The 12,424-nt window shown below is 37.8% G+C and overlaps 1 protein-coding gene across 7 annotated transcripts in view; it reads left to right on the top strand.

Annotated features, from left to right (window-relative positions):
- LOC101856787 (fibroblast growth factor receptor 4) overlaps positions 1-12,424 on the top strand; it is a 263,607-nt gene that overhangs the window by 80,981 nt on the left and 170,202 nt on the right. For all 7 annotated transcript variants that reach the window (XM_035968427.1, XM_035968429.1, XM_035968428.1 and 4 more), the window contains exon 3: positions 3,268-3,340. The gene's annotated coding sequence lies outside the window, so the exon portion shown is untranslated. The remainder of the gene's footprint in view (positions 1-3,267; positions 3,341-12,424) is intronic.

Below are 12,424 nucleotides of genomic sequence, written 5' to 3'. Positions count from 1 at the left end.
GACCACATTTTCCACTTTGGAATTGACAAATTGCGTGTGGAGTCGGGTGTTTAGCTCAGGCCAAAACAAAACGTAACAAAGCGGTTTGCCGTCAGCGGAAGCAGTTCGGTCCCAAAACACTCTGGTTTTCCCAGAGCTTCCCACGAAAAAATGAGAGGCGGATGTGTTGACCCAAAGTGCCTGCCTCTGGAATTGATGATCTTGTTATGCCAAAAGAGCGAATAGGTGGGTCAACCTGAAACTTGAAGCCGTAGTCTGCGGTAGGGTTTTTTTTACGTCCCTTGTTCCTACTCTAGCGAGTGATTGAGCTGTGCTGTTCTGTAAAGGGGAGTGTATTATGTGACTTTAACGTTTGAGCACAAAAGGAAAAACCCAGACTAACTGGTACTGTCATGCGTAAGTCGGATGGACACTTAAACGACAAGCCGGCTCTGCTTGATCAGATTCACGAAGAATGTTATAAAATGTATAATACTCTTTTCCAAAAGAAAAACAGCAAATATAGACTTTGCCCTTTGACAGATTGCACTCTCGATGTCTGCTATTCGATATTCTTTAAAGGTGCATAACTGTTGGGAAAATAATTACAACCCCAAAAGATATGTAACGACAAGAACATGTCCTTTCATTTTATAGTTTTGCGCAGTGTTTTCTTGAGAGGTACAAGGGAAGTCCGGTAGAAATATTTATTATCGTCGAGGCCAAAATAGATCAGCATCAATTATTCCTCAAGAAATCCAGTATCCGTAAGCAGCGAATTAGCCTTCAGCTTAAAAATGATGGATATGATAATATTATGCCGTCGCTGTCGGTTGAAGAAAACCAACCTGTTTGAAGTACAGAAATCAAACCCGTTATTGCCAAACTATTGAAAACTATTATTTAAAATGTCTGGCTAAATATAGGGGCCTCTGCTATTATCAGTCCTTTCGGAGATTAACTTTAAACTCTGCTGTCCCGCTTCTTAAATAACCTTATAGTATTGCATTTCATTTTTTGGTCATTATTTTGAAAGACCCCAAAAATGTCTACCCTGTCATTAGTTTTTGTTCTCACACCTCGTCTTTTTTTCCTTAACATTTTAAGGACGTAGCGGGCTACAAGAAACAGACCAAAGCAAGGGAGATACATTTTGAGATACGTTTTACACTGGAAGAAATTTTACATTTAATTCCCTGAAATAAGCTTATACACGTAATTCACTGTAGGCTCTTGTATGTTTTTATATAGATTTTACTTACACTGAGCTTTGAGATAAGTTTTACAACAATTAGTACTGTTCAGTGGACTTGAATTTAGAGAGAAATGTCATACTGACATGCTCGCTGAAACAACCAAGTTGTATTGGGGGAAAAAAGTGGGTCGAGAGAGCTAGGATATTTAAGCTTGAACATTATTCAGACTGTTTAAGTATTCGTGTTTGGTCCACTGATCAAAACCTCCATCACATCCGTCATAAATAATCAATCGATTGTTAAACCACCTGTTCACTCTCCAGGCTAGTGCGGTCAGATTAGCTGGAGGGCGAGGTCCACCCAGCAGTCATGGAGAGAACACCATGAGGTCCGGGAGTGTATCAAATGATAATAATAATCATAATAATAATCAGAATCATAATCATAATCATAAAAATACCACTGGTAATGGTAGTAGTAATAATCGTATTAATAATAGTAATAATAATAATAATAATAATAATAATAATAATAATAATAATAATAATAATAACAAGCAGACACTATTTGCAGCGCCGCGTTCTGATTAGCTCCCATGCTATTTGAAAAGCCGCGTTCTGAATAGAGCCCATGCTATTTGAAACGCCAATACTAGGCCTAGTAGCCATCGTTTCTACATAATAATATTGTAGTTTTGCCTTATTGTGGAAGCTTTCTCAGTTTCTTGATAAACCTACTAGGATTTGGCACCTTTTAATACGTTTTCTTATTCAGATCAATATTGGGTAGATCTAGATCTAGATCTAACAATTGTTTCTGACACTGACATTGTTTGCACAAAAGTAGTCTTGTTCATCTCTCATAATCATAATCATAATCATTTGAGTTTCAGTTTGAGCAAGTTAGTCAAAAGACGCTTGGATAACAATAACAAGACGGTGCAACTCGGTCTAAGCACTATGATTTTCTGTCCGCAGTGTAGTCATACAATACCTAAAAATAACAATTAGATCTATCTCTGAGTGCACTTTATATTTTTGCCTTCACACATGACGTCGCCTGATCTAGATTTCCAGGCTTCGACGTTGAAATTAGCAGGGGGTAGTGTCTACATTCTCTAACGTTAGGCCTAGAGAAAGTATACAACTGTCAACGTTCTCTAATGTTCAGTGCTTCCAAGCATGGCATTGTCCCGGAGGGGTTTTTTTTTCTTCTCCTGAACCTAAATAATTTATTTTTTTAAAAATAATTAGACTCACAGACCAAGGAAAGCCACTATTGAACTTTAACCAGGCCTAAATTGGAAAAAGGAAAAGTATAGACCTACTTTGTTGGTAAAAGCTCCTCTTGCGGACAAAACCAGAATGTGCATGCTTCATCACTACATAAAAAAAACTACAAAGCAACAAGTTATAATTATGGGGAAACATTGTTGGTCAGTCGGGAAGAGGAGAAAGAAAAAAAAAACCTTCGAGGACCGGGATTCGTACCCACGCTCATAATATAATGGTTTGACTTCAAACACAGACACGCTGTCCATTCGGCCATCAGAACTTCCAACAACGAAGCGTAGATTAAGCCTTATATATTTAACACACGGCGGTTTATTTAGCACTGGCGCTAATCGCAACGCGGCGTTGCAAATAGGCACTTCCTAGAATAATAATAATAATGATAATAATAATAATAGTAGTAGTAGTAGTAGCAGCAGCAGCAGCAGCAGCAGCAGCAGTAGTAGCATAATAATAATGATAATAATAATAGTTCTTCTAAGGCTAAAACAGCACCTATGGATTGCTGGTGCCCCTATAAATAAATTGTTGATTGTCTAATTGTTCATCTGTCAATGTCTGACGATAACCGATGTACATGTATTTGCGGAGAACAATATTTCTCAGACGAAATAGAAGAGATTGAGATTACTTGCGATTCCTGCTATAGCCGATGAGAACAATTCTGGCAGGGAAAGTTACCTCATTTTTAGCATTCAAACGTTCCACTTAAAGATGTGCGCAGCTTTGAAGATTCTTTTTTGGAAAACATCTTTCACTCTCACCTTATTAATAAACCTATTGCCTATATTGCTCCACAGAGTCGGACAGCCGTCGTTCAACTCGTCGCTGTTGCGGACTAAACGAGTGGTTGGAAGTTGGAGGGCGCCATTGGTAGGTCCTATTTCCTTACTTTCCTCCCTCTGTTGTTTCTGTTTTTCTTTCTTATTTTCCCCCCGCACTAAATGACCAATATTGTGTCGATGTGATTTTCTTTACTCAAAAAAAAAAAAAAAAAAAAAGCAAACAAGTCGTTGTTGCACCCTGAATTTTTGATTGATTATCTTTACGTCTATTAATGTGAATGCCGTCTGTATTCCCTTGAGCCCAGTCTGGCCCTGACTGTAAAGGTAGAAGTAGCCCGCGTCCTAAATATTCTAGATTGAGTCGATAGGGCTGTAAAATAAATATACATTATTCCATTATTATATTGATTCCTATTAATATATGCATATGTATATATATGTATATATATATATATATATATATATATATATATATATATATATATATATATATATATATATATATATATATATATGTGTGTGTGTATAGTATAATATATATATGTATATATATTATATATATAGTATTATACATCTTATATATATATATTTTATATATATATATATATATATATATATATATATATATATATATATATATATATATACATAAATATATGCATTGTGTATTAGTTGTATAGTCATGTATAGAGACGAACAGACATCTCAACTATTTTGGAGCCATTCAGAAATGGTGAAAAAGCACCAGTGCTCAAGACTGATTCCAGAGCCAAGTTGTGAACCTCGTGAAGGAATTGTCAAGGTTTCCCACCCACTTTTCTCCATCCTATTGAACATGGGCATTACCTTAATTAAAGAAACCACGTCTTTTTAAGTAAACATACAATGTTTATACGTTCATCGTCCCCACCTACTCTTCCCAGTATACTAGCTTTTACTTTCTAAATTCCCGAAGGAGACGAATGTTTGGATGAGCCGCATGGGAGTCTGTCCCACAAAAAAATGTTTTTAAAAAAAAGCGTATCTGGCCTTTGTCGCCTGAGCTAAATAGCTAGCGTCTGGGTCGGCCTGTAACAAAGTGCAGGCAAACTTCGTGGTGTCTGATGTCTCGTTGCAAAAAGAAGCATCTCTTAGGATACACACCACCGCCCATAACCACATTTTAGCAACAGCGTATCCCATGTTACAAAGTGAAACTGAAAGATCTTATCAGCACTAAGGCCGGATCAGGCTCGTGCTGCTTGCTTATTTAGTCTGGGTCGGAAGGACGACAGCTTGTCTCCAATTTGTTATCACTTCTGACCGTAGTAATGAGGATGAAAGGTTCGGCAGCCCATTAATATGCATATTTAATAAAGTTAGATGTCGGTAGGCCCTGTTTGGGACGAAACACGTGGTTCTTTCAGTCCCATGGAATAATCCCCACCAAAAGCCAGGTCTGAAACCCGAAAGCCTATTGAAGCTATTCTTTCTTGTGAGCTTGGAAGAGGCTATTAATTAAAGTACAGGCATGATAGGCCGGTGGTTGGAGGAAGCCACTGGTTAAAACTACTTCTTCCTTTTCCCTCTGTCTTGCTTTTTCCCCAGGTCTAATTGACTATTATTGTGTCGATGTTCTTCTCTTTACTTAAACAAACAAACAAGCAGGCATGATAATAATTATCATCTGTGTCCCTTGTCTGCAGAAGACGTACACAAACCTATGAACGTCGCTGGCCAATAATTTCGACGGACAGGGCTTTCATGTCTCCTCGCTTGCTAATTTGTTTATTCTTTCTCCGGCGATGTTTTCCTTGAAACTTGAAACTAGGCGTCGTCCGCCCACTGTAAAATATACATTCTGTTCTATCAGCTGCTCTCCGTTTTCATATTGTACCCGTCCACTCTCTGATGTCTTTTTGTCTGGCCACCTTCTTTGTGGCCTTTCTCTTGATTATTTGCCCGTTTTTTTGGTGTCTATTCAGTCTCTTTCTTTCATTCTATCGATATGACTTTCACATTTCTTCCATGCCCCCCCCCCCCATTGATTAAAGACTGCAATATCCCCACATTATTCGGAGTGTCGAGCTAGTCTTCCAGAATGTTTTGTGATGGCGTAAAGACATTTTGTAGAAGATATCACATTGTGATGACCTGGTACAAATGGCACATCTCCCTAAGTTGATTCTAAAAAGACATGGAGAGTGGTGCTATATACTGTCTGCCCCATTGTCCCCATTCACTGCCGCAACTAGGTTTACCTTTCAATACCCGAACTCAACGCAATAGCATCGATCTTTCCTTCAAAACCCGGCTTCTCCTTTGAAAAGCCTTACAACAAGCTTCGAGCTGAATTATTAGTGCGACAATCTGAAGAAGGCGTTGTCTCTACCGGGACACTGTTAAACTGTAATTTGAACCGCAAGACGGAACTTTGCGTCTTGACTTGCAGGGCTTGAGTGAGATGTTTATTTAACATGTAACATTTTATTTGACACAATGGAGGCTCCTGCCCCCAACCCATTCCTTCCTGAATACACACGGAAAGGTCTTCTTTACTTCTATTTGACAGGGTGAGTTTAAAAGAGCCGTCATGCCCTAAAGATACTGTTTTATCTGAGAGTGTCATCCAGTGATTCCTCCAAAATGAGTCACCCTGCCCTTCTGAAAGGGGTATTCACGACTTTTATAATACAAATAGAAAATGTCATCAATATTAAGAATTGTTAAGGTAACTTACGTTGTTATGGCTGGTGACTTTCTGCTCTTGTGTAATCCTAAATTTGTCAGGAATACAGTGTTGGATAATCCATCAGCTGAATATTTTTGTGGACATTCTTTTCATAATGATATTTAAAAACATCAAAGCTCTTTAATCTATCCCCAGTGTACTATTAATTCAGGTCGATATTATATACGTTTTACTCAAAAGTATACGAAACTAAATGATAGCAACAATGATGATAATGATAATAATAATAATAATAATAATAATAATAATAATAATAATAATAATAATAATAATCGAGATAGAAATAATAACAACAAAATGATAATAATGATAATTATGATAATAACAACAACACCATAATAATAACAATGGTAATAACAATAATAATAACAATAATAACAATAATGATAGTAAGAAGAAGAAGAAGAAGAAGAAGAAGAAGAAGAAGAAGAAGAAGAAGAAGAAGAAGAAGAAGAAGAAGAAGAAGAAGAAGAAGAAGAAGAAGAAGAAGAAGAAGAAGAAGAAGAAGAAGAAGAATAGTAATTATAATAATGATAATAATAATGATAATACGACTATTAATGAAAATGATAATAGTAATAAGCTTAATAATAATAACAATAATAATAATAATAATAATAATAATAATAATAATAATAATAATAATAATAATAATAATGCTATTGTTATTATTATTATTAATAATTATAATATCATCATTATTGCCATTATCGTCATTATTATTATTATTATTATTGTTTTTATTATTATTATTATTATTATTATTATTATTATTATTATTATTATTATTATTATTTCATTTATATAGTGCAGACCTACCCTCTGCAGTATGACTATTCGTTTAACTATTATTATTACCCCAGCAGACACTTGAACACGACTTCGAAACATTGTCGGTTTCCTGTTAGTGCAAGCTGCTGATTACACTCGTTGTAGCACTAACAAACTAGCATGATTTTTTTCCACTGTCTATTATGGCTAAATACCCATACCCACCTGGGTGAACTGAGGAAAATTAATGTAAAGTATCTTCCTCAAGATTACAACTTTGGACTCGATCCTGATGAAATTCGAACCCAGAACTTTACGGTTGAGAGTCTGTGAGACCAGCCACTAGACCACCAGCAGTGCAGTCTAGCTTTTTCTTAATTCTTTTTTCGGTTGTCACAGCCCATTTGGAAACTTTAGTAGCTCACCAAGTAAAACCCGAGACATGCTAGCGAAACACACAACATTAAAGAGCATGCATGGATCTAATAGTTTTCGTTTCGGGGTTTTTTCCCCTTCAGTTAACTCGTCGTCTTTGGGATAATTTGTTCATTCCTATTAGGATGTCGAACCCTCATAAACACGTAAAGAAAATTCAACGTAGCCAAGAGATGGAAATGAATTATACCAAAATAGATTGTTTAAAAAAAGTCTAGATCTAGATAAAACTTGAACTGGAAATTCAGATCTGTCTGTTTATAAAGATTTAACAGCGAGAAAATAGTTAAAACAGGTGTTGTTGAGTTAAATTGAAACAAACAAAAAATGTTCAGACATTTGAGCACTTAGGGGTGTCTCCCCAGAAATCACACTATGGCTCCCCCAAGAAGTGACAACAACCCCCAGACGTTGAATAGCTTTGGACGTACCCCCCCCCCCTAATTAAAAAAAAACGCCAAAGAGCGACAACAAGAAAGTGGGTTAGAAAAACACTAATTTTTTTTAGCTTCGAACGAAAAAAAGCAAGAAAACTAACAGAAGAACAAGAACAACAATGTATAGCAACCGTTGGTAAGCTTCGAGGGCAAAAACAACACACAAAAAAACAATACAAAACAAAACAAAACAAAACAAAACAAAATAAAATAAAATAAAACAAAACAGAACAGAACAGAACAAAACAACAAGAACAACATCCAAGCCTTCCAGCTCAAAGACCCCAGCGACGGACCCACCAGGATGTTTATGTCGCTTCGTGGTGGTCCGCATGTGGTCAACAGAGGTGCAAAAACCCACACGCGCTGTGTGGTGTACACATACCGAGCTCAGACATGCTCCCTGTTTATACTTTGGAGATGGATCATGAAAGAGATAGCTCTAAAAGTGTTCTATTAAAAGTATGCGTTTGCTGCTCAAACCATACGGAGTTCTTCGTGGGTATGGTGTTTGATTTCTCAACACGAGAGTGTTATTTAGGACGTTTATTCTGAAATTCCTTCACAATCACAGGCATCGGCTGCATGTTTTTTCCTTATCCTTCGAGAGTTTCTGTCGCGGCCATTTCGGTCTTCAGGTATACAGATAAAATAGTTTTACACCTGATGTCTTACACAATTTTCTTCTTTTTCTCATTGGCACATCATACTCACTGAATCGTTCCCCAACGCATTCATCTCTCTCTGTCGAGAGCACAAATAATCCCTCCTCCCCCATTTTTCCCCGCGCGCACACAATCACACACTTGCTCACTTTTTGTTTAAATAAAGAACACACACATAAATGATATACTCATAGTACACAAACATGCATAATAATATTTATAAAATGTTCTCCCACGTACTCGTGGGTAGTTGGAGATTACCACTGGTAGGTCCTACACCTTTCTGTTCCCTTGGTCTTTTAAAGTCTCTCTGTCTGTCTTTTCTTTTTTCCTACACCAAACGACCGTTAATACGTCGATGTGCCTCGTTTTTCGCAAACAAACTAAACCCACTTGCTCATGCACAGAATGCCTACACTTCTTCAAAAACTCAATCAGGCGCACATTTTTATGAGAACCTACACAGGGGTAAACGAACTCACAAAACAGGAGCATAATAAGCCATGGGGAATTCAGGTATTCCAAAAAAATCTTGTCATCTGACCTAGATTGGCACGACTAAATATTATTCTTATACCCCATCGAAATTACCATGCGTTCTACTACGTTTTTGCGCATGTTGCATTTCCCCACTTTACGTATTTATTTATCGAACTGCTATAAACAATAGTACTGAGCAAAAGCTACCCTCCCCCCTCCCCTAGCTCCCTTAAATTGAATGAATAAAATGCGTTCACGGCACAATAACAATATTATAAATATTATGCCACGTTTGTGACTACTACTCCAGTCTTTTTACTGCCACGATAACCAGGTCAGTACTCTAATAATAATTATAGACCATCCGAAGTTTTCATTTTAGAGCTGCATGTCCATACGTCAGAACAGAGAGGCCGCACTTATATGACCTAAGTGTGTCGCAAGTACCGTAAAACTCTTACTAAATCTAAAAATAAGAACAGAGAGGCATCGAAAAAGCACTCCACTCGTATACCCTCTCTTTTCCTCCACTCAAACATCCCAGGAGAACATACTCTCGAAAGTCTGTCCCATTCGAATTTTTTTCTTTTGCAAAAGGGTTCTCGTTCGCTCAAGATGAGAAATGTGATTTTTTTTTTTCGTGCTCCTTGCATAACCGTGATTACGTTTATGTATGATTTGCTTTGCCTTGCCCAACTCTATGCGTCTCTGCCAATAAGGCCCCTGGTCGTATTTTCCCTTACCGACCCGTTTCTCCGATGCTTCGACAAAGCCAAATATTTGTCCGGAAATGTAGATAGTGGTCACGCTTTGGCGCTTGTTCTAATCAAACGTTTAGGTCCCCGCCAGGCTTGTTCAGCTTGCTTATGCGGGAGGGGAAAGACTTATTCAGTGGTTATGATGAAATACCGCTCGTGTCTATCAAGGATGAAACACAGGAGGTGGAAGTATGAAAAAAAAAATATAGAAAGAGAGAAGAGAGACGGGTTTCTTTCTGCAAGGTAAGTCCAAAATGTTATTCTTCAGAAGTCAGGAGAACTATGAAGAGTCTAGCTTGGGTGGAAGATGGGGCCTCGAAGGTTTACCCGAGAGCTTTCTTTGTACAAGCTACTAGCAAACGTATGCTCGGTAAGAAGAGGCGGAGGGAGGACTGTTTTGGAAGCGGCTCAGCGGTCTGAGCTTGGAATGTAGCTCGTGGCAGGATCACCACCCCGGTAGTTGTAATTGTTTATCGCCGATCAGTTCTCTGTCCGCTTGGCTACGTCAATGGTAGTAGCATCAGCACGTACTGCGTAACCCCATTTACTTTTCCCCGGTGATGTTATTAGAAAGTTCTACATTGTAAACTATGCCGGTCAAAATGTTGCATCTCTTCAGCTCTCTCCAAGAGACGAACTGGGGTTGCTGTCAAGCAAATTTGTCTTTGGCCAAATCGGTACGGGCGAGCTGCTATATTGTTTTGTCTGAGCGATAGAATGTTGTCTAGACTTATATAGGCGTTAAAAAGACTGCGAGCACTCGGAATCTCTAAGCTGGAGTCCACAAGGGGGAAACAAAACATGATAAGCTGCTGTGCGTGTTTTAGGTAGACTAGGGGCCAAATATTGCGAAGTGGTCTGATGGATCTTTAAAAAAAACTTTCGTGAGTCATGGTGGCATTTTTTAGTTTCTGATCACCCACACCTTAGGTATCAGTGAATATTTCCATTTTATTGCATTTGTTGTTGTAATCCTGAACAAAAGCAACAAATACATCAACAACAGCAGCGGTAGCAGCGGCAGCAGCAGCAGCAGCAGCAACAACAACAACAACAACAACAACAACAACAATAACAACAACAGCCGATAAGACAACAGCCCCGCCTCATACAATAACCAAAGAGTGTCGTTAGGGGCGTTAAACGTATACCATTTCATATTTTACAGACAGCAACAATAGCACAACCAGGAGAATCTCAAACAACCGCAAACATTAAAAAAAACTTAAACAACATCAGTAATAGTAACACCGACAAAATAGTAACAACAGCAACTACAACAGCAACGTCAACCGCAACAACAACAATAACGCCAACACCAACGACAACGACATCTCCGTCAAGCTTCTCCAATAGTTTGTTATCCTAATCTGAAACTGCGTTCTTTCTGCATACCCCAGGGAGTGCTCAACTTTTAAATATGACAAACCTTGTTAAGTTACCAGAAATATATAAAGGGGTTTCTTTTCTTTTTTTAAGGCTGCGCCTCCAACGAGATGTGTCATACTTAATAGATAAGACAGTGTAGCATCACTTTTCAGACTGAGCAGATTCGTCATCAGATCGTTCCTTCACTCACACTTAGCCTTAGCTGACGTGGGAATTTTTCCTTTAAAAGATTTTTCTAAACATTTTTTGCATCTTTTCTTTCCTTAAAAAAAAATAGATGCAATACTCGTTTTGTAACCTTGAGCTATGTCCGGGTCTCAAAAATGTTAATCCAACTTTCTCTTCCCAATAACCCATATTCGTTTGGTGTGTTTACTCAAATTACTCACTGTGTAATTAATCCAGTAACCTGAATTACTTTTATACTGTGTGGACTCGGATCTCACTTTACAATTTGCACTCTTTTGTCTTGACTGTTTCACTAGGCACTGCTTACCGAGCATTTCCAATGGCCTCGTCACGAATTGAGTTGAATGCTATATCTTGTACTTACTATACATTTCGGCCTTTGATGTTAGTCGCTTTGAAAGCATTGCATTCAAGTCACGAAAACGGGAGTTATCTATGTATTTTTCCAGTGTCCATCTAAGACCATTGGCCCACATCACATAAAACACACATTTCACAGAAGGGACTTCCATGACAACGACATAAATCATAAATAACATACGTATCAACAACATCTTGATTTCGCGTTGTGTTATTAAATCAAGAGCCCCCAATAAAATAGCACCGATTAAAATGGGAGTTGGAAGCTGAAATTGTACGGAATACGAACATTAACAGTCATAACATCCGACTCGAAGACCCAAACTTCTATCAGCCTTCACAGCTGTGACAAAACCCTCGAGAGTGGGGAATTGGAGTTGTCGCAAAATTGCACTCAGCCTGCGATGTAGCGCCCTTATCTCCGAACGGAAATGTTTCTCTTAATAGTCTTAATCTCTAACCTATACGCTACTCATACATACAAAGCGCGTTTAACTTCGGCCAAAATGGTCAAACAGCTGAAAACTTCTTAGCCCAGAACTAAATTATACTTTTCACGAGTCAAAGAGTAGAACTGATTAACAGATTTGAGACTAAGTAACCGATTTTTTTTTTTACTTGCTTTCTTGTATAGTTTGTTTATTAAACGCTCGCTATTCTTTTATGTAGGCTATTCATTGGTTCCATTCCTCATCTTCTTAAACGTATAGAGTCTTGTACACTTACAATTAAGTATGTCAATTTGGCTGATGTGACGTAATATACATAGAGATCTCCGTCTGTACTTGAAGAGATTTTGTCTTTTTTTTTGTTGTCTTTTTCATTTCGAATCTGATTTCTCCGCTGATCGAACGACGACAGTGCCTGGATTGAGTTGTGCCCAACAGCGGTTTGAACAACAACATCAACAACCACACAAAAACAACAATAATAATAATGATAATGATAATAATAATA

Source organism: Aplysia californica, unplaced genomic scaffold (genome assembly GCF_000002075.1).
Source record: "Aplysia californica isolate F4 #8 unplaced genomic scaffold, AplCal3.0 scaffold00059, whole genome shotgun sequence".
Lineage (NCBI taxonomy): Eukaryota > Metazoa > Mollusca > Gastropoda > Aplysiida > Aplysiidae > Aplysia > Aplysia californica.
This window is presented reverse-complemented; position numbering and strand designations above follow the sequence as displayed.